This window comes from Vanacampus margaritifer, chromosome 9, assembly GCF_051991255.1.
Source record: "Vanacampus margaritifer isolate UIUO_Vmar chromosome 9, RoL_Vmar_1.0, whole genome shotgun sequence".
NCBI lineage: Eukaryota > Metazoa > Chordata > Actinopteri > Syngnathiformes > Syngnathidae > Vanacampus > Vanacampus margaritifer.
Window position 1 is genome coordinate 20,181,099 of NC_135440.1, and position 24,016 is coordinate 20,205,114.

The 24,016-nt window shown below is 39.8% G+C and overlaps 1 protein-coding gene across 7 annotated transcripts in view; it reads left to right on the forward strand.

Moving 5' to 3' along the window:
• The first annotated feature begins 339 nt into the window (after window positions 1–339).
• The window catches only part of satb1b (SATB homeobox 1b), a 79,403-nt gene continuing 55,726 nt past the window's right edge, over window positions 340–24,016 (forward strand). For 2 of the 7 annotated variants that reach the window (XM_077575230.1, XM_077575228.1), the window contains exon 1: window positions 21,613–22,638. The gene's annotated coding sequence lies outside the window, so the exon portion shown is untranslated. Of the gene's footprint in view, window positions 621–21,612; window positions 22,639–24,016 lie in introns of those variants that run through there. The other 5 variants (XM_077575225.1, XM_077575232.1, XM_077575226.1 and 2 more) reach the window with 4 other exon arrangements.

A 24,016-nucleotide genomic window follows, 5' to 3' on the forward strand; every position in this document is an offset into this window, starting at 1 on the left:
ACTCAATTCAATTCCCTTCTTATAAAATATTTTTTTGTCATGGACTAACACACGATAAAGTGCATTATTATATTTAACATCACTTTACGTGCTTTTTTTTTTTTTTTTTGCTTTGTTTTTGTTTCGTTTTGCGTCAGTCAGGTGAGCCTGCGTCTGTCTCCCCTCTTGCGTGCGCGCGCGTCCGGAGCGCACACTCATCCGCGCGCGCGCGCGCGCGCGCGCAGCTCACCGCAAAGTGGGGCAAGCCGCGGCACAGCTGGCAAATGATCGATTTGCGCACACGCGCAGCGGGGAGGGGCGGTGCTCGCGCGTTATACCTGCCGCCGCCCCTCTCAAAGTCCCACTCGCATGCCGCCACTCGCCTCTTCTCCTCCTCCTCCTCTCCTCTGTCCTCTCCTTCCTCCTCCTCCTCCTCCTCTTCTTCTTCATCACCCTCGCCTGCACCCTCCGCTGCATTCTCAAACTTCAGCCCTGTTCGAAAAATATTTTAAAACAAAAACAAAAAAGGAGAGAGAGAGAGAGAGAGGGAGGAAAAAGCAGCTTTTCCTCCCGCTTTTCTTCAACCCCACTGTGGAACTTTTGATGGAAAACAAGAGGTCGAGCCACTGCTGACTTGACAGGTACGTTCAGCTCTCACATTGCTTTTTATTTTATTTACCGTCTTTTTAATGCGACTTTTATTCCCCTTTCTTTCATATTTTTTATAGTCATAAAGCTAATAAGTGCTGTTTCAAGGATATAGCCTATCTATGAAAAATAAATAACATGAAAAGCAATCGGCATGCAGGCAGACCTTCCTTTCACTTAAAACCCACACGGACCCAAAGTGGCTTCTTCTTCTGCTTCTGGGAATTTAATATTTCATAAAGCGAGAGGGGGAGGAATAAAAATATGAATTAAAAACTTAAGAGCATGCAGGCTTTCATGGTAAATATAAACGGCGGCTTTCAGCACGCATTCATCTCATTTTTACTTGAATAAAAATGGATAAAGAAAAAAGAGGCCAACTAAGGAGAACACGCACACACACGAGCTCATTAATAGAACTTATTCAGTAGAAAGCTGTATTTTGTATTTCAGAGTTAGGACGGAGAAGGTGGAAAAAGTGGATTTTAATGTCACTCCTTTTATTTGAGTTTGTCATCTTTTACAAACAGCTCAAATGAAAGCTTTAACAGGGTGAGGATTTGTAGATTTGGCAAAAGTTTTGCAACTAAGCTCACTCCAATGAGAGCCTGTGAACTGCTGTAATATATTTAATTGGCGCAAGGCGTTCATTATTGGATGAGGTCAAAGGAAAGTGAAGCGTAAAAGGGGGTTGAGACTTTTAGATTTTTGTCAAAGTTGCACAAGCACTCTGATGCCTTTGCATCCATTCCTGTACGATCCAATACAGGAGGTGTATTCGATTTATTTGACACGAGGCATTTAAAAAAAAAAATAAAGGCTCAAGAGAGTTGAGATGTTTTTTGTAAATGTCAAAGGTGAACATTGTGCAAAAAATTTTGCTCTAAATTCACTCCGTTGAAATCCAATAACACAGCTGTAAGCTATTTAATTGAGGTGAGGCATTTGTTGTTAAATCATATGAAAGGAAGATGAAACATGAACAGGGTTATGATTTTCTGCACATGTGCGCACCTGCGTTTGTCTACGCTCACTTCACGCGTTACTCCCGATTGGCCACAATGAGCTCCGGTTCAAGAGATGTCTGCTATTCAATCCACACGAGGCATTTATTCTTGGACAGATTTGGGAAAATGAAGGTTTAACGGGGATTTGTAAATGTTGCAAAAAAAATTGCACACACCATGTTTGGATTTGCACTCACTTGATTAGGTACACCTGCATAATCCAGGACAAGAGCTGTATTATATTTAATTGATACGAGGCATTTATTTTTTCACTTAGTTGTAGGAAAAAGGAAGGATTAGCGGAGTTAGGATTTCTGGATTTTATTTTTTAAAATTTAACACATTCTACTGTGTTTGTCTGTCCACAGCTGTATTCTATTTAACTGACTTGAGGCATTCGTTTTTGAATGATGTCAACGGAAAATGAAGTGTTAACAGGATGTCAAAGTTGCACGCGCACTCTACTGTATTTAGACTTGCGCTCACTTCATGAGTTACTCCTGCAAAACGCAAACACAAGTGCTGCGTTCTGTTTAATTGAGGCGAGGCATTCATTTTTGACTGATAACCTGAGAGAGTTTAAGATTTGTGGATTTTATTGTCAACGTTGCATGCAGCACACACGCTGCGTTTTGGCTCCACACTCACTTCGTTGCGTTCACCTGCGCGACCCAATGAGCTTCGCCATGAGGGCTGTGTCGTATTTAATTGAGGCGAGGCATTCATTCTCCCCCGAGGTCAAGGAAAATGAGGGCTTTTAGATTTTGTTGAAGTTGTGCATGCATTGTGCTATGTTTGGATCGACGCTCAGTTTATTAGGCACACTTGCACAATCTAATCTGACAGCTGTTTTATATTTAATTAACACGGGGTATTTATTTTTGATTGAGATCAAAAGCAAATGGAGTGTTAATGGGCTTGGTCAAAGTTGCACTTTGCACTCTTTCATGTTTGGAGCCACGCTAACTTCCTTAGCTCCGTAGTTAGTCCTTAGTGTAAAAGCGGTATTATTATTTAATTGACACGAGGCATTCGTTTTTGATTGAGAAAATTAACGCTTGACAGGGTTACGATTTTCAAGTTCCATTCCATCATTTTAAAACCCACGCTCACTTTATTAGGTACACTTCCACAATGTAACGAGAGCCAATACAGGAGCTCGATAATATTTAATTGACACTGTCCGGGAGGTGTTTATTTTTGTGGCTGAGATAGACGGTAAATGAAGGCTTAATTGGGTTTAAAAAAAAAAAGTCAACGTTGATCTCTATCATGTTTGGATCTAAGGTCACTTCATTAGGTACACCGGCACGATTCAACCACATGCAATTCTAGAAGTGTGTCGTTGGCACGAGGCATTCACTCTTGACTGAGATTAAAAGCAAAAGGACGAACTATTCGTTTGCGACGTTCACATAGTGTAGCCCGCATGTCCATTTTATTAGGTACACACCTGTATACAACCTAAAGTCTTCAAGCATGAAACCTGTATGAATTTTATTCGAGGGAGGCTTTTATTTTTGACTGAGATCAAAGGCAAACGAAGGGTTAAATTCTAATATGTGGTGTATACACACTGTGCATATTTGTAAAAATGGGATTGTGCGTACATGTCTTTAAAAGTGAATACGATCCAATAATAGAGTCATGTGAGTTTTAATCAGGGCGAGGCATTCGTTTTTTTTTCGACTGAGGGAGGTTAAAGGATTGTGGGTAATATATACATCATGTATACAATATAGATTTGCATGTCTGGGGATGATGTTCCAATATCCATTGGACTGTCCTTTATGGTACGTGCATTAATTGACACTTTATTCTTCAGCTGAAGACACATTCTAAGTGTAAAACCGCACGGTTTATAAAACGTGACAACACCTCCTCGTTAGGAGTCGACATATTTCCTAAAGTACGAGCTGCTGCTTCTCATTAGCAGGTGTAGCCGGCTGTACCGCATCCCAGGCCGCAGATAATCAAAGCATGTCGCGGAGCAGGTTTGTTGCATGTATGAAGCGACCAGGAAGTTTCTATTAAATGAGAAAGTGGATCAGATAATCATAAGGTCTTGTGTTTGTTTGCGGTTGACGCTGCAATATGAAAAAAAAAGAAGAAGAAATAAAAAGGGTCAAGGCATGTGGGCGTTTTGTGTAAACAGATCACATTGCATGTTGGTTGTGGCTTCTCTGGACGCCCAAGTGTGCCATTTCTCAAGAAACGATGCGGCGTAGAACCCGCTGCCCAATGATCAAGAAAACAGACCCCCCCCACCCCCCAAAAAAAATGACGCAAGTAAAACTCAGACCTTTTTGAATTTTTCTTCCTTTCAGCTTTTGTGCAGCCATTTTTGCTTTATTTACATTTTTTCATCCTTCAAATTCCAGTTTGTTAGCAGAATGTAGAAAACTCTATAAAAAATATATATTATGAGTTTGCATCACTTTTTATCACATTTGTTGCGATGTGTAAAATCATCAACACACGCATCTATATATTTGATATGCGAGAAACCACCATGCTCAAAGCGAATCAACCGATCAGCGACTGAAGGCGTGACTTGCATACAATTAGCATCAGAAACAAAAGATACAACATTTTTCAACTGATAATCTTTAAATCGCTGAAGTTATAAATGATCAAATCTGACATTTATGCGCACTGTACATGAACGCGCTAAAATAGTTCAAGCGAGTAAACGGTGCCGTGTGCAAAACGAGTTGCGCAGGGAATGATAGGAATCAAGACGGCGACGGGCAAAGTTGCGGAGATCCAGAAAGTCTAAAACGTGGCTCGCATGCTTTTCATTCTTCTTTGCCTCTTACAGTAAAGATGATTCAGAAAGCGTCGCGGGGGAAACACCTCCCACGCGTATCACTTTGTAGCCCTCATTTCCAATTTCATTTTTAAATTTTCACATTTACAGTACCCGGCAAAGTCTTTTGATACCGGGATCTTGTGTGCAGACCTTCTTGAAGGGTTATTTTGTAGATTATTTCGGAAATGATTTTGTGGTGATTGAGTTTCAGAAGCTGCTGCTGACGCCCACCACCTTCGTCTCCGGCTGGGAGTTTTGTGCAAGACGAGTTTTTTTTTTTTTTTTTTTTTGACCCGTGGGGCCAATTACTCGCAAGGCGGTGTGTTTATTTTTCTTTGTTTATCTGTGATGGAATAATGCTTCCGTTCAAATTGCTTCAATCGTCAAGTTTTATTCCCATTGCGGGACAAAAAAAAAAAAAAAGAAGCTCACTGGGGAAAGATGTTAAAACACACACATGTGAATAGAGACACTGTGTCTAATATTTTGACACTTCTCTGGCTGCGTTTTACACCGCTGCAACCACAATGATAAATACATTATAAAGTGCTTCAAACCAAAATGGCAGACTTCCCGTCTATTTTAAAGCATGGCTTATTGAGGCTTTTTTGTGTGTTTTTTTCGTGTAGACAGGCCTACCAAATTATATGTTGCTATAGTGAAACTTGCTTCGAGGCTACATTTTCAAAAAAATTGTGTGTGTGTGCACTCAACAAATTTTAGGTGATTTTTTTAATATGAAAGCCCTCAAAATGGCCTCACCCATCTTTTTAGTAGGCTATATATGTTTAAAATTTTGTAGCAACCACTACTGCTTTAAACCAAAATGGCTGACTTCCTGTCTATTTTCAGGCATGGCTTCTTGAGACTTTTTTGTGGGTTGACTATTGATAGATATGACTACCACATTGTTAAATGAAACTGGCGGAAAATTTGAATTTTACAAAAAAAAACTTCGAGGTAGAGTTAAGAACCTCTGGAAATGACCCCAAAATGGCTGCTTTAAACCAAAATGGCTGACTTCCTGTCTATTTTAAGGCACGGCTTCTTGAGACTTTTTTGTGGGTTGACTATTGATAGATATGACTACCACATTGTTAAATGAAACTGGCGGAAAATTTGAATTTTACAAAAAAAAAACTTCGAGGTAGAGTTAAGAACCTCTGGAAATGACCCCAAAATGGCTGCTTTAAACCAAAATGGCTGACTTCCTGTCTATTTTCAGGCATGGCTTCTTGAGAATTTTTTTGTGGGTTCACTCATGAAAGATATGACTACCACGTTGTTAAATGAAACTGGCGGAAAATTTGAATTTTACAAAAAAAAATTCCGAGGTAGAGTTAAGAAGCTCTGGAAAGGACCCCAAAATGGCTGCTTTAAACCAAAATGGCTGACTTCCTGTCTATTTTCAGGCATGGCTTCTTGAGACTTTTTGTGGGTTCACTCATGAAAAATATGACCACCACGTTGTTAAATGAAACTGGCAGGAAATCTGAATTTTACAAAGAAAAAATTCGAGGTAGCGTTAAGAAGCTCTGGAAATTAGCAAAATTACCCCAAAATGGCTGCTTTAAACCAAAATGGCTGACTTCCTGTCTATTTTAAGGCACGGCTTCTTGAGACTTTTTTGTGGGTTCACTGATGATAGATATGACTACCACGTTGTTAAATGAAACTGGCGGAAAATTTGAATTTTACAAAAAAAAACTTCGAGGTAGAGTTAAGAACCTCTGGAAATGACCCCAAAATGGCTGCTTTAAACCAAAATGGCTGACTTCCTGTCTATTTTCAGGCATGGCTTCTTGAGAATTTTTTTGTGGGTTCATTCATGAAAGATATGACTACCACGTTGTTAAATGAAACTGGCGGAAAATTTGAATTTTACAAAAAAAAATTCCGAGGTAGCGTTAAGAAGCTCTGGAAATGACAGAAATTACCCCAAAATGGCTGCTTCAAGCCAAAATGGTTGACTTCCTGTTGATTTTTGCGCACGGCTTCTTGAGACTTTTTTGTGCGTCTACCCATGATCGACAGATCTTCCAAATTTCACGCCGCTAAGTGAAACGGGCTTCATGGGCTGAATTTACAATGAAAAATCTCTAAGCCCTGGAAAAACCCAAAATGGCCGTAAACCAGCCACTTCAAACCAAAACGACTGACTTCCTGTGTATTTTAGGGCATTGCTTCTTGAGACTTTTTTGTGGGTTTACTCATGATAGACATGCCTACCAAATTTCACGTTGCTACGTGAAACGGGCTACATGGGCTGAATTTACAATGAAAAATCTCTAAGCCCTGGAAATAACCAAAATGGCCGTAAACCAGCCACTTCAAACCAAAACGACTGACTTCCTGTGTATTTTAGGGCATTGCTTCTTGAGACTTTTTTGTGGGTTTACTCATGATAGACATGCCCACCAAATTTCACATTGCTACGTGAAATGAGCTCCAGGGGCTGATTTTTCTTCTTCTTTAATACCAGGGGGCGCTACAGAGCCAATATTGGGGGAAAATGGATGCGTGAAACCGTTTCAGTGCCACATTCCATCAGGATTATTAAACACACACACACACTGTTTATAGTCTCACTTTGCAGAGAATGATATCTTGGAAAACGCCATTAATTGCAGTCTTTTACCGTCTCGATGATGATGGCAGGTTTGCGTGGAAAAGAGTCCAATTATACCTGCGGTAGGCATCGGACTAAATACCTGTTTAGATGCCTTTTACGAGACTGTCGCCAGTAAATAAAAGGCCTGTCTGCCACACGCACTTTTGGGGATTCCACCTCCAAATTTTACGATTAGTATTAAATGATTCACACAGGGTTTATTGCTTCTTAATTTCTGATGCGTGTTGTAGCGGGTTTGACGGCTGCATTCCTTGAACGTGACACATGAACCCTTCCTTGGCGAGCACTTCTCGCTGTGTACGGGAACTAACCGTCTTCACGGGTCAATTTGACCCGCAATACGATGACTGTGATTGTAAAAAAATCAAATAAACAATTCTTACCGTATGATTTTCACACAATTGATCCTCATCTTAGCTAATTGTTCGTAGGTACGCCAATGATATCCAAGGGTCAATGTGACCCGCTGTATGTTTAATGAAAAACATTTTTAAATGTTTTAATTAAGGACAAAACAAGGACAATGGAATAAATTGTATCACATACTTTTAAAATACTTTAAAAGTGTCGATTTGACCCGCAACTTAACAGTAAGGTTAAAGATTAAATTTCCAAAATAGAAAAAAAAAAAACGGTTATTTTACAGTATCTATTTTTTTCTTGACTCATAAACACCCACAACATTAAAAGGTGAAAGGTCTTCTTTTTTTTTTTATAAATATACAAATAGTGTAGGTGTGTTTTTCTGTTACTACTATTTGATTTCTTGATCTACATTGCTTGGAATAGCTTATTTGGTCATGGGTCAATATGACCCGCTGTACATTTAAATTTATAATTTGCAAATTATAAAAAAAAAAAGGCCCATTTTTTTTTTTTTTACAAAATGTAAAAGAAAAGGAAAAAAAGCCTACAGCATATGTTTAAGATGAATTATTTATGTATTTTTTTTACCTTCTCGACTCCAAAGGGTCAATTTGACCCATGTAACAGGAACTCATTAAAGCTCATTTTCCATTTATCACCTTCAAGTTCCTTTCTATGTTAAGTCTGTCATTTTTCTTTCCCTTCCCATGTAAGTTCCTTAGAGTACATCCCTTGACTTAGATTATTGTTTACGGGTCAATCTGACCCGCTCCACATTTATTCAGACAAAAATGAACGATGGAAATTTATTTTTTGGTTCAATTATTTTTTACAAAAAAAAAAAAGGGGCAGCAGACTAAGTTTAACCCTAAATTTTCAACGGGTCAATTTGACCCGCAACATGACAAGTGGATTAAAGCTGATTGTCTCGTTTCTGTTCTATATGTTTGGAGTGTGTTTTCTCTTGCCTTTCCGTCTGATTTCCATACGGTTGATCCTCATTGCTCAGCTCAGCTTTTATTGTTCGCGGGTCCTCAAAAGGTTGGCGAGTCCTCGCGGGGGAGATAAAAAGCCAAACAAAAGCAAAGTCCGTCATGTCGGTTTTGTCACGCTTTTTTTTTTTTTTTGCACGCCGTGACAACCCTGCGATATGTACGCTCTTCCTCTGTGGTTCTGCTGCAGCGTGGCAAATACAATTTAATACAAGTTTGAAGTCACGATTCAAATCACATTAGCTCAGGGCTTATTTTCTTCACGTCATTGTCCTTCATTGCGATGCTTGTCTTTATCCCATCTGTGGAGGTTTTTGGGAAGCCTTTTGCTTCTTCTTCTTGTTGTTTTTTTTATTATTATGGAGGAGGAGGGAGAGTTGCGGGAAAGCGCATCCGTCTGAGATCAGGTTGTTAATACCCACCCACGTAACCGCAACACACACACTGCATCCTTATCGAGCGTTTTGTTTCTCGCCGGATGAGTGACGCCTCCTTTGACGAGGGATTAAAGACGGCAAAGGAAAATATGCCGATAAAAAGGCGACGCGTCTTTAAGTCGACACCCGCGTTCTTTTTTATTTATTCTCTTATTTTACCCAAAGACGCTTTCCCCATCCTGCTTTTGCGCTTCCGACGGAGGCCGCGATGCCCTTCGCAGTCTTTGTTCGCACTCTTTTCCCGTTCAGACAAACCCAAAGAAAGACTTTTTCAAATTTCGGGCTCGGGTATTTGAGGATGGACAAAAAGTCCGTCCAATTTCATATCGATAGGTGAAACGGATCAATAAATACTGGAAAGAAATGCTAATTGAATGTAAACACAATAAGGCTCTGAGGTCCGCAGACTCCGTTCAATTAGTGGAGCCCAGAGTTCAAAGCAAACACGGTGAAGCAGCATTAAGCTGTTATGCTGCACACAAGTGTAAATGCTTTTAAATTCTTTTAAAAACAGTTTTTCTTCCATATCTACCCAATTTTAAAATAAAAATGTCCAAACTCTCCTCGGACTGTGCGTTCTTTTACTAATTTCAGCAAGCTACGTTTTTATATCTTTACTTTTGCTTTTAAATGTCTTTAACTCTTTGACTGCCAGACGTTTTCAGAAAAGGGATGCCGTGGGTGCCAGCCGATTTAAGCATTTTTGACTGATCTTTCAAGGTCCACAGAAAATTATGTGTTTAGACTATGGAAACACACATACTACCAAATGAAAGATTGGACTCTTATCTTTCATCAGAAAAAAAAGTTTGTTTCTACCTTATTCCGTTTTTCAGTAATCAACAATAGAAAATGGTTAGTTTCACCTCTGTTTTGAAAAAAAAACGTCTTTTAACGTCTTTGGCACTCCTCCATAGGATTTTACTAAACGTTAATTAACGTTTTTGGCAGTCAAAGAGTTAACTTTTTTGGTCCTTCAGACTTATTTGTGTGCATTCTGTCATGATCAACATGGTGAAACTTTTGGTGAGTTTTGTTGGGGTTTTTTGGGACCCCAAACATACAAACGGCCATGTTGAGGGCCCCCAAAAGGCGGTTCATTCATTTCAGTTAACTTTTTGGAGTTGATTCTCCTCATCTTATCATTAGTGTTGTTTTGCACTGAGCAACCATGACATGTACGTACCATTATACTGAAGTGAACAATGTTCCGATTTAGACAAAAACCTCCAAAACTTCATCCATAAACATTTGCAAGGATGTTCACTTCTTCTTCTTCCTTGGGAATGTGCATGGATCAAACACACACAAAAAAAAGTACAGAAACATTCAAACAACACAAAATTATTCGACCGCCTTGTTTTTGACGAAGAGAAAACACAACATGGAACGCCTTAAAGCATTGAAACTAATAACTGAAGTGATTTTGGTTAATATCAAGAAAATGGCGAGATATCAGCTCTTAAACGAACCTCTTATGAGCTACAGTATTTCTGTTGTCGTCATTGTATTTGTCCAAACAAACGTACCTCAAATTGTATTACGTCGCAATAAGTTCATCGCAGCATGTCGGGTCGGATGTTTTGGGGTAAACACAAAAAGTGAGGGGCGGGAGTCGCGGAATAACTTGCCACGCGATATTATCTTGCAATATTTTGCCAACAGTAACGACATGCATCTGTGTGATGAACATTTGTAGATGCATACATCAATTTTCTTCCAAAATTGGGTCACAGGGGCAGCAGCTTAGACTTGGGGGACTTTTTCTCCCCCAGCCACTTCGTCCAACCCTTCCCGAGGGGCTTCCCAGGTCAGTTGGGAGACGTGGTCTCTCCGGCATATCCTGGGTCATACTCAGGGCCTTCTTTTGGTGGAATGTGCCCGGTACACCTCACCGGAGATGCCTGAGCCACCTCATCTAGCTCCATACAAATATATAAAATAAATAAATAAAACTACAGGTCAGTTGGGAGACGTGGTCTCTCCAGCATGTCCTGGGTCAAACTCAGGGCCTCCTTCTGGTGGAACGTGCCCGGGACATCTCACCGGAGATGCCTGAGCCAATTCATCTGGCTCCATACAAATATATATATCTATATATATATATTTTTTTTTAACTGCACTTTCGTCATATAATATTTCTATCATAGAATACGGACCCACCCATGATATAAAGAGGCCATAATTAGGGGTGTGCCAAAAAATAAATTCTCATAAATATCGCGATTGTCATTTAGTATGATTCTGAATGGATTTTAAATGTCCCAAAATCGATTTTACTCAAATTATTGGATACTGTCTTGCCCTTGTTGGTGTGTGCCTTTTATTGGGAGCGCTGTTCATGTTGTACACGATTTGGCCACTTAGAGGCAGTGTAGTTCTGCGTGTTCTGATACACAGTTAAGTTGTAGCCACATTAGAGAGTAGAAGGAAAAAGTCACGATCGAGTTTTTTACAGTGTAGGAAGAGCATATGGCGGTGAGTAATGTTATGACGCTTCCCTGTATACATTCCTGAAGCGTTTTGTAAGAATAGCCGTTCTTTTGAGTGATAAAAGTGCCGCGAGTAGCGCGCTAATTAGCATTAGCGAGTTAGACTAGAGTAGACCATGACGATTCTTTGTACATCTATAAATTGAAGCATTGAAAAAAAAAAATATATATATAAATTGAAGCAGAAGTCATTGTCAATCAAATCATTTTGAATAAAAAAAAATCGAATCGTGAGACAATAACTAACTCTCGCTGTCAAAAAATAGGCTAACGGGAATTAGCATAATGTCGCATACAGTAAACTTCAACAACTGCTACTTAAACACACACAGAGCAGCAGCACATACAAACAGAGGTAAATATTCTAGTCTGCCCTAACTGGTCACTAAAGTTTAATTTGGGACCTTCTCTGCCCCTTCTTCTTGCTTTTAATTATTATCAAATTGAAGTCAGTATTCAAGGTGTTCAACTTGCCTGTGTACTGTAAAAAATAGATAAATACGTCGGTGACATACCATCAAACTCTGTACTGCAGCGTGAAAAATCATATTTATTACAGTGAGCAATACGACAGGGTGGGCAAAAGGTGCCACTCGGCTTGGCATCGGGTGCCCGTGATGTCACCGGAGTCGCTCGCTAGCTCGCTCGTCGTCTATTTCTGTCTGCCTCACACGATTAGAAAACAATTAAGCGCTTAGAAGACGACTCTGTGTTCATGACACCTCTTCTTCTTCTTCTTCTTCTTCTTCTTCTTTTTTCGCCTCCCACTCTGCCGGGCGTCGGACATGCGAGGAACGTAAAATAAATCACCTTATTTCACCGCTAATTGAAAGCCACACTCGCCGCGTGGTGGGGGAAAAAAAAAGAAAAAGCGGGACTTATTGGATTAGTAGGGGGAGGGGGGGGGTGTTACGGAATATTTGCCCAACTTATTTTGCGCTTAACAGAGAGGAGACGATCACGAGTCGCGCTCTTTACGTGAGGTCGTTAATAAGACATGCAAAGCATCCACTCCACCGCAACGTGTGTGTTTGGGTGGGTGTGTTTTCGAGTGCAGGAAGGATGACATCATCAAATTGTCAATAGCAGATTTGAAATGATGACAATTGTCGTGTCTTGCATTTCCTGTATGTTGGTTTTTCGCCTCGTTACACATTGTGAAACCTGCCCGCCCACACACACACACACACACACACACACACACACACACACACACGTAAAATCACTTGTTTATTCCCAGAATATCGTTTTTTTTTTTTGCAATTGTTCATTTCATTTTTATTCATACACCCACTGGTCCAAATATCGGGTGCACCTACATAAATGTCATAAAATTCAGATTTTACAAGGATATTAATGCACACGTTGCATTATTAACATTTTAGACTCAGTCTATATTAAAAATTATTTTTCCCTTTTTTTGGGGGGGGGGTTGCAAGATAATTTGGGTTGGATACCCCTTTTCAAGCTATTTTTGTTGGTCAGAAAATACCTGTGATTTTGAATGGGCCGTTTTGGCATCAATATAAAAAAAAATTAAAATTCAATATGTAAATGAGCTTTGCTCCGATTGGGTCACTGTTTTCCAGCTTTCCTCTGATTGTCTTTTTATGGTGTTGGCTTTGCTCGTGTCGGCAGAATTGCACTTTGGACTTTTTGTAAGTCGGCCTCCATTGTGACTCCTGGTGACCTTGCGACCTCCAAGTGAGAGCACGCTGACGTGGACTAACCATAGTTGATTCTCAGTTTTAAATCCACCAAAATGCGGACGCCATTCTTTACAGTGTCTGTGGATCTTTCACTCAAAACCCATGAATTGTATCGTGTGTCAAAGTTTACATTGCTGAAGCCATGCTCCGTGAAATATGCCCAAATGCAGCACAATTCTGCTTTTGAATGTTTTTCCCAAAACGAATTGAAGCAGTTTAGTCTTTAACTCCTCTGTGGTTGGCAGCTAGCGCAAAGTTTTAGCTTTGCTCAAGACGTCAGGCGTGTTATCGTCCTCGGCCGTTTTTTTTTTCGGAGTGGGCGTGAAGCAACTAGGCCTGGGTATCGATTCTAATTTCCTCAATCAATTCGATTTTTTTCCCGATTCAATTCGATTCACTTCAATTGATTAATTATAGAACATCAACTCTTCTTAAATATCAAGGACATGATAAAAACTCCACAAACTATTAATTAATAACATTTTGTGGAGTAAGCGTTAAATGATTTAGTGTTATAATCACTTAACTTCTTCTTCTTTTTTTTTTTTTTTTTAAAGATTTTTATGTTTTTGGGATGTCTGCATTCAATTTCACCCCAAAAACATAAAACACAAAAATGGACATAAGTGTTTTTCACATAGCAGCGACGATTTGCATCAGCAAGGGTGAAATTTAAATATTTTCATAATTCTAATTTGATAATTGTAAATGTAAATGAAAAACATTCTGAATTGTCTTAAAGTACAAGTCAGGTATTTCATAAATGTAAGAAAATACTTTTAAATTCATGTGAATAGTAAATGTCAAGAAAATAGTAAAATCCAAAAAAAACCTCAGCCTTTAAAAATTCTATTTTCTTATAAATTTATGGGAAAAAGATTTTAAAATAATTGATTCATGGTTTTTTGAATCGATATCCGGCTCAAAAAGGAAAATCGATTCGATATCAATTATTCGATTTTTTTAAATTTTTAACCCAGCCTTATAGCAACCATGATGTAATCACCACCCTCTTAAAATTAAATTATTATATTATAATAATAATTATAATAATTATTATAATTAAAATTTGGCTCCTTTACAAAGCAAATACCAGAAACTCTCAATAATAAAACAATCAGAATGAGCATTTTTGGTGACATAGCCAGAGTACCTAATATTGTGTCCTGTGGTCATAAACAACACATTAGCATCAATGCAGCAGATTAATTGAGTCAAGCGGGATGTTTTTTGTTTTGCATTTTGGTGGGATTATTAAATCCTCGGGTGCCTCCAATAACACTATTGTGAATGCGCAGCTGAGACGTCGCTAAAGACCCCCGTCACCTCCCCGTCGCCCACCGCGCAGACTAATTTGTATTAGTAATCGCAAATAATGCTATTAATGCCCATTAGCAGCGAGGCGAGGGGCGAGCAGGAAGACATTACAACACCTACGTGCACTCAGCCTCTAAATAAAGACGCTACCTCCGCGCCGAGCCAACTCTTCTGCATTTCCATAATCATTCCCGTCTTCTCTCCCATTAGTGTCTGTTTTTTTTTTCTTTTTTTTTTACTTCCCACTCCTCCTCCTAAATAGACGGAATATTCTTGTCCTGCGGTTTAAAGAGCGCAGGCCCAGGTGTATCAAACGTGTAATGACGACTGACATTTAAACGCCTTCGTGGCTCTTCGCGTTTTCTTTACAAACGTGGCCAAGCGGCAGCAAATCCGGCGTGCCGCAATTATGACACGCGAGTGTGTGTGTGTGTGTGTGTGCGTGTGTCCGGGTCACAGTGATGCAAAATGAGCTCTCGTTACGTCCGCATTCAACTGGTGATTAACTAGTTGTTTAAACGCATGTTATTCTGGACCTCCCAAAAGTATTTCTCCACTAATTCAATTTCAAACCGTTCCAACTTCAAAATAGTCACGTCATTCAAAGCCATTTTGGGAACTGTTTTGAAAATGTCTACTTTCCCATGAAAATAATCAAATTGAAACGAATTAGGACATATTCCGCATTTAATTTATGCTTCCATATTTTCCATATTTTATAAGTTATTCAAAGTGACTCAAAGCGTTACAAACTGTTCATCTCATTCAGGGCATCTTGGGAACTTTTTTTTTTTTATAAAGCTGTCAAAATTTATCGATTAATCGACAAGCAATCGATTATCAAAATAATCGACACCTATTTTAACTCAATCACTCCCAGCCATTTTCACGGAAGCAACGCCCACAGAATATTGTGTTCTATTGTTAGAAAAACATGGAACCAACCAAAAGAAAGATTCGAGTCTCTTCTTTCATCAGGAAAAAAAGGATATTTGTATCTGTTTCTGTTTTACAGCGATTAGCATTAGAATATAGCTAAGTTTCATCATTATTCACAAACACTGGCGAAAATAACTTCTTGGTTGATCTCTTATACTCTGCTGCCACCTGCTGGCCATTTTTTCAACTACCATTGCTTTAAGCGACCTCTTCAGGTCAGAAGCTGCATCAAAGCCTTCTGTATGCTATAGCATAAATTAAAAAAAACATTAAAAAACATATAAATACGTTTTGGGGACTATGACCATATTTAAAATAGAACGTTTTTGGGAGCAAATTAGTTAATAATTACGTAATCGTTTGGAGCTATTTTTAATTACAATTTTTCCAAATCCTCTGATCTCAGCATATCAACAGCAATTGTTCACTGATTTCTGTAGTCCTTCATGAAAGAAGATTGTTATCTTCCGTGTGTAATCAAAATAAGATATTTGCAAACATCTGTCTTTACTTTGGAAAACAATAATCGAACTAGTAACATAGTACAAAATTAATCCCCCCCTTTTCTTTTTTAATCACTATACAAATACGAAGTACAAAATAAACACCATTCACTCATTAATAAACAATAAAATAAATCTGATTAGTCGATTAATCAATTGAATAATCAGTAGTAGTAATTTTTTATTTTCCACAAATTCCGACATTTTCAATTATGATATATTTTCAATGACATTTCCTCAAATGAATGCAGACATTTTGCATTTTGATGTCCTCCTTTAACATTTCTCAACTGAGTCAAAGCATTCCAACTTCACCTCGTTCAGGAAATCTTGGGAGCTTTTTTTTTAACCACGCTTCAAAAAAGTCAATTTTTCCCAAATCCTCGTTTTGCAATGAAATGAATGGAGACAAATTTTTCACAATTTGAGACATCCTGCACTTCCACAGCTCGCAATTTAGCAACCGATTCAAACTCTTTGGCTGACTCATGACATCTTAGGAAGTATGTTCACGTTCCCAAAATTCCCACATTCTTCACGAATCCACATTTTCCACGGCAAACATTATCATTTGAACAATTCCATCAAATCCACAGCATTTCAACATCAGCATTCACACGCAGTTTCTGAATAAATTGCAATCTCGACTTATTCTTTATTTCTCCCCAAACAATACACAAAAATGCTATATGCTAATTGATAATCAGCAGTGTTGCTTCGCCGGTGCGTTCAGTGCAAGTCTGCGCCCCTTCTGGATGTCAGATTTGATTTTTTTTTTTTTTTCCTCGCTGCAGCCATGTCGCTGCCAAGCTGGCTGGCTGGCAGCGCCGCCACCTGTTGGCCGTGCCAAGGCCTGGCAGGGGTTATCGGCGCTCTCTGATGGCGCCTGACAATCGCCGTGGAAATGACTGCGGCTGCTTGCGTCACGCCGCGGAGAGAAAAAGGAGAAAATGTCCCCACCGAAGCTGACAAATAAAAGAGAATGCGGCGCAAAGCGTGTTGACACACACCTTGTTTTTTTTTTGCGGCGGCTCTGCATGGTGCCGAGCGAGTCGAAATGTGTGTGATGCCTCCTGTTCACTTTTTTTTTTTTTTAGTAGCTACGCCAAATTGGTCATGTTTTCATTGGCTTTTGTGAGCTAGTTATCAGGATTACGCCACAAAAATATGACAATTGGGCTTGTGGGCGTTTTTTAAAAAAAAAAAAAATTCAAGCCCCCGAGTCAAGCTTCACTGAGCAACATGAAATTTGATAGGCATTGTTTAAGAAGAGGTCTTAAAAACCCGGGCCTGAAAACGTACACGAAGTTTGCTATTTTTGATGGAATGGGCCCCTTTTATGATCCTTTGAAAAAAGTTTCACTTAGCAACATGTATGATGTCTATCATGAGTAGACCCACAAAAATGTCATGTCAGAAAACAAGCAGGAAGTCGGACATTTTAGATTTGAAGTGTTTTTTGGGGGGTCAATTTGGTGGGGGTTTACATGTGTCCTTCAAAGACAGACATCCTAGAGATTTTTCTTTGTAAATTCAAAAACACACAGGAGGTCTGCCATTTTGGTTTAAAGCGGCCATTTTGGGGCCGTTTCCAGTCCTTTTAAAGACAAACTGGTAGCTATTTTAGCTGTAATGCTACCAAATTTTAAGAAAATGCCTGAATTCACTGATCTCATGTTATGTTTATTAATCAACGGCATGAACACGCAAATGGTAAGAATCCTTCATTACAACATTAGCTAATCCCTAGCATGTAAGCAAGCATTCAGGGAGCTAGCGAGTGAGCTTGCTAGCTAGCATCCGGGGCTAAAGGCAAACTGTGGTAGGGTTTTTACTTTCAGGACCTGGATTTGCCACCTTTGCTAAATAATAAAAAAGTTGAGTTTTTGTCATTTGTGATTGAGAGTAGCATGCCGGTAAAGTTTGACGACTCGCCATAAAACGCTTAATAAGTTAGTAGAATCTAGTGTGACTTGGCAACATGAACTTTGGTAGACACTCTTTCTGAGGATTACGCAACAAAAATATGCCAATTTTATTTTTTAAATTGATAACTCAAAAGATTCAAGAATAAAACTATACAAAACACAAATTACTACTTTTGTGGGTGTTTTTGAAAATTCAACCTTCGGATCCAGCTTCACTGTGCAACATGAAATTAGGTAGGCATGTTTACTATGAGCAGACCCACTTTTATTATTATTATTATTATAAGATGTCTGAAAGACAAATAAATTCTGCCATTTTGGTTTGAAGTAGATATTTTAGGGTCATTTCATCTATTCAGGGTCTTTTAAAGCCAAATTTATGATAGAGATTTTGCCCATTTGCTACTAAATAAGCAGGCCCGAACCCATATACTTGACAGATGCAAACTGCTGACTATTTTTGTCTTTATTTTCCTTTCCTATTTTTTTTATTTTTTTTTGCATTAGTGAATCAGTCAGCTAAATTGCTTATTCAGATTGTTGATCCACAAGTGAATCACTGCAAAAAGGACAGTAGAAAATTTAAGAAGAAAATATAGTAAAATAAGAAAATTATTAAAGTTCAAATGAGCAAAATTATCTGCCAACGGAACAAGAATTCTTTTACTTAAATTTACCTGTAAGATTTTGGAAAATAAGAAAATAATACGATGCCCATACCAACCACAGCGGTCTTGAAAATAGGATTTGTTGACTAAATACAATTAATATTTACTTTTTTCAAGCTGTAATATATATATATATATTTTTTCTTAAAGTACATATGTCTTCATTACGAGTGTCAACCAGGGAGATAGATAACAGGACCCATCACTCTGATTGGCAATGTTTGGTTGATTGGCCAAACGTGTGTCGGGGCTATTTTTCAAAGTTTACTGAGAATTTGTGAAATGATCATCAAATTTGGTGCCATATACACAAAATTTCCTGTGAATTGCTACTGAGCGAGTTTTGTGGATGGGGGGTCATTTTCGGGACCAATGAAATACATACATTTTCACCAGGATCCACACGCTTGCAAAAATGGGTGACCTTTCACCTTTCAGCCATGTTGAAACCCCCCCGTCATAGTTGATTACCATCATTCATTTGACATCATAAACAATTCTTCCCTTAATGGGACAGATTTTCTCTTGAATGCAGAACCATCTCACCTCTCTTCTACTTCCTGTTAGAATTATTAAAAAAAAAAAAAAAAACACCTTTGCAGCAGTCGTGACTCTTTTACAATGCTTCCCGCCGCCTCCTCAAAACTTTATCGCAAGGCATCGTTCCGTCTCAGGTGACAAACGCTTCAGTCGTAGTTTCCTGCTCGAAGCTTCCGTTCTCGCCTCTCGCGGGGAATTCAGTCGGACCAGGCAAACTTTTGACCTCGCACGGGTGGTTGCAACAACAATTTGGGGGGGTTAACCTTGATGCAACACTTCTTCTTGTAAGTTCTTTGACTTGACGCGAAAGTGACTGCGGTCGCGTGTTTATCCAACAGCGGCTTTGCAAAGCCGAGATGATGACTGTGTTTACGGTTGCGGACTGAAAATATGGTCACGCTGCACATACGCTTGATCTCTCCCAAGGATGGAGGCGTTGTTGTTAGCTAGCAAACGCACTTCCTGTTTGTTGGTTTCCTGTTCTTCTATCTTCACCACCTTTTAATTCTACAATAGTATATGCAATAATCCTCAAGATAAAAAAACATCAGGTCGAAGTAATTATAGTGGAATTTGCAGTCAGACGTAGCCACAAATCGGAATCGGATCACGATTGCTTTAGTGTCAAAAGGTATTAAATGCTCCATTTTCATAAGTACCTAGTGCGCTGTGTACAGTCAGTGAATTGGGCGAGGCAACCTCTTAAAATATCAACACCCTCGCTTTTATTCTCACTAATTGACCTGATTTGTGGCAAGCCGCTTCTTCCTTGACAATCACGCCATGTTTTTGTGGTTCAGTGAAAGTAATGCGATAGAATGTGGAGCCTCAAAAACCTCAGTTGCAGCTCGTAAATGTGCCAACGGTCATTTCCCATGAGGGTCCAATGCCAGAAAAGTTCAGCCATGCCGCTTAGGTGCCGGGTCTGAAATGCTCATGACTGTTTTAGGATGTAGATGGCTTGGGCCTGATATGGATTGTTTCTATTTGCATTATTCCCCCATTTTCTACGTATCCTTGTTCGGGAAAACCCGCTCTATGCAGGGACGTCCAGAGACCAGATTCGAACCCCCAAACCTCCGAGCTGATGTGTTAACCACTAGCGTAACGCTTCATTAATTCCTATGGGAATAAATGATTTTGAAATCCCAACCTTAAGAGTTTAGTTTAATCAAATCTCCTTTAGATTTATTGACACGTCAAAGAGACATCAGCTGGCAGTATATAAAAAAAAAAGGCTGGCTTCATTAATTACAATGTCAGCTTGCGAGTGTTTGCACAATCTGTCTGCACTCTCTGGATGTGCGTCTTTCTTCCGAGTTGACAGTTGGGGGTTTTGTGGCGCTTGTCAAATATTTTTGTCTGCTAAAACGTGGCCATGTCTAGGCACAATGACCTGCTACACAGGTTTTCTTGGCTGTGAAATGACACCGCAGAAGCCGGAATGTGGCGGTGACTCGGATGTCTTCGCCTTTGTTTGTTGACAGCACCTTTGTTGAGTGATGACACCTGTCAGAAAAGACTTACTCTTTTTTTTGTTTGTTTTAGCTACTTGGACGGCTTCACTGCAGATTCGTCTTTGCTCTGGCTATGACCATGATAATGATGTTGATTTATGTTTTATTGATTGTTCCATTGATTGTTTTGTTGTATGTAACTTAACCGTGCACAGCAGTGAATTTAAAAAGTTAGGGTTAAATTCTGAGACTATTTTGGATATACGAAAATGTTAAAAGCATTTGGCTTATTAGAAACTTTCCCCAAATGTAAGGTCAAAGTCTTGAAAGTTTTGGAGTCATTTTTGTCGTCATAAATTAATGTATGTTGTGTTTTTACTCAGTACAGTATGTTATGGCACTGGTTAGGCTATTTTTCTTTCTTTTACTATTTCAGCACTTTAGTTAATAATTCATAAAGCACTTGGTGATAGTTGAAGTTGAATTTTGTAGTCAAATATTTATTTATTTTTCATGTGAAACTGTTTTCAATCATGCATGAATGCATGCCTAACATTTAAATTAGATTCTGATGGCAGAAATAGTCAATGATAATATAAATATATTAAAAAAAAAGAAGATTCATATTCATTTTTTGTTGGCAAAATGTTTGTTCTTACTGTCGACTATATTTCTTTTATTTCTACATATTATTTGGCGGGTTATTTTGATGACGAGGTTAAAAACATTTACCTTATGTAAACTTTTCCCAAACTTAATACCAAGTTGCAAAGTGTTTTTTTTAACCCTACTTTTTATAATGTGCTATCATAATGGCACAATATGAGTTAATTTGACATGTTTGGGGGCTCAAATTCAGCTGAAAAAAGTTCGACAAACCCCAGTTTTTCCACCTTGATGATTTGTAAATACAAACGAAGAGTGGCCGTAAAAATATGAATGATTGATTATACTGATTTATAGTTGCCACTGTTGCTAATAAATTCATGGGGCCTTCTCACTCCAATCAGGATGATTATAAATTCCTCCGCGCACTTTTTCCACTTTATTCCCCCCACCCTCCTGCCCCGCTATCGGGGACTTTTACGGCCGGTGTGCAGGTGGAATCATCCGCCCCTCTCCAGGGACTAGTTTACCGTCAGTTTACCCCCACCACCCCGGAAATGTTGCAGCCCCCTCGGCCGCGCCATGTGCCTGCCGAGGGGAGAGGGAGCATCGGGGAGAGAACGAGAGTGAGAGTGAGAGAGAAAGAGCGAGGGAGGGAGGGAGAGAGAGAGAGAGAGAGAGAGAGAGAGAGGCGGAGGAGGAGGAGGGCGATGAGTCAATACAACTAATAATTTAATGGGGACACGCAGGGAGAGCCGGAGCGAGAGAGGGGGAGAGACCGAGAAGCGGATAGCCGAGGCACAGGAGCTCCGAGCCCGAGCAGCAAGACACCTTCCTCCGCCTCCTCTTCCACCTCCAGGCGGCGGCAGCGGCAGCGGCGGCTATAGTAGCGGCGCGGCCAGCCCCGCGTCTGGGCACCCGGCTGGGGAGCGTCGTTTATCCGCCACATCGGGAAAGTGAACGGCACTTTTTGACCTCCCCTCGTTTTTTTTTTCTCTGCTTGTTTTTAATGTGGCGAACCTGCTCCGTCTCGCGTTCCGGCTCCGCGCTACCAACAGCTGAGGGGACGGCGGCTCGCTCGTTCTTGCCTTCACGCTAGCTAGTTCCCAAGCACCCGGGTTGGAAGCGCAGTGTCGCCGGTGGCAGTGGCGGTTGTGGTGGTGGTGGTGGCGGCGGCGGCTACCATGTTCCGTTCCGTACGCTGCCCGCTTCCCGGTGGCGGCTAGCGGGCAGGCTGGCAGCTGGCACCCTCCCACGGCCATGTTTGTATTTTCTTGCGAAGTAGTGGCTAACGGCTCACTTTACACCCGCTTGTTGTTGTTTTTCTTGGGTTTGTTTATGAGCGTCCATGTCGCCGGACGGTGTAAGCTAGCGTAGCGCAGACACTCACCCAAGCCCCAACACCGGTCGGTGGTCCCGCCTCTTGTCCACCGGAGCCTCCTAGAAGCCGGCTTGACTTCCGATCCCTCCCTCCCCATTTGAGTCACTCACCCGCCAGCAGGAAGTTTTGCCAATTATTTTGTATTATTTTCCAAACTTATCAGTCTATCCTGGCCAAACTTGAAGAAAAGAGGAATCCAAGTGGTGGCAAGCTGTTCCTTTACAGGTTGGTTTGTTTCATTTGTGACTCCTTTATTGCACATTCTCGATTTATTATTATCATCAATAATGTTTTTGTCATTTAATAATCCTGATCTGGATTTTATATATGTTGTTAATTCCCTGAAAGTACAAAATGATGATACACAAATCCATAATAAGTTGTCATGATTAGAAAGGAGCAGCATGAGGAATATATTTATTATTTATGCAGATTTGGCGTTGATCCGGGGGTGTGGATTCCTTCCGTATGCCCTCCGCCGCCCCACTCTCATCCCTCACATTTCTGTCCTAATTGCAGGGAATTACTTGGCTCATTGCGCGTCATGAATGGTGGGAGTTGATGATCTTTGGACGCGGGGGTGGTCGAGTTTGTCCTCTTTGACAGGGCCAGTGAATTAACACGAGGCACTGACATGCACCGTGACTCTTACACACTCGTGCAACCCCAACAAACGGCCTAATGGCCACTCCAACTCAGCCACGAGTGTATTTAAACAAATGCAATTTGTGTTTTGTGTGTTTGTCTAGATGGCGGTGGGGGAAAGTGGGGTGGTACGCGTTCAACTGTCCATCCACACATATGATTACGCTTTCCTTGATTTACCTTTTGTTGTCATTGCGGCTTTTTCCAGAGATGACTTTCTTCGGGTTTGTGATTTGTTAAACTGGCCTTAATGTTGGGTCTTACAGCACCTCTTGTTTGACAGCAGTTTGTTCATCATGTAGAAGGAAAAAATAAATAATCCCGTTTGGACGTATCGTAAATGTGGAACAAAATCTCTCCTTTCGCTATCCTGTTCCACGGAAACTTCTTGTCATGTTGGGGGTAAAACTGATTAATTTAAAAGTCACAGAAATACAATCAAAACTTGAGCTTAGTCTAATTTATAGTTTTGTTGTTGCTATTTCTGACACTTTTGGGTAATGACATGCAACCTGGTCAAACTGACACATTTCGAAGTAAAGATAAATCAAATCAGAAAGAGTTAAAATAGGTTGCAACTTTAAAAACTGACAATGTTTCATGAGATTTCTTTTCCAATTTCTGACACTTTTTGGATAAGAAAACACATCTGGGTCAAATTGACACAAATTAAAGTGACAGAAATACTCTAGAAAGTAGTTGAAAGTAGATACAACTTGTTCAAACAAAAAAGTCTTTGAGATTTGTTTCCATTTATTTCACTTTTTCCTAATGAAACATGCTCTGTGTCAAAATGACCTAAATGTGATCGAAATTCAATAAAAACAAGGTAAACGTTTAAATGTCTTATAATGGCAATGTTTTGTGAGCTTTTGTTGTCTATTTCTGACACTTGGATAAGGAAATATGCCTCGGATCAAATTAACTCATTTAAAGTTCCAGAAATACAATGATAAAA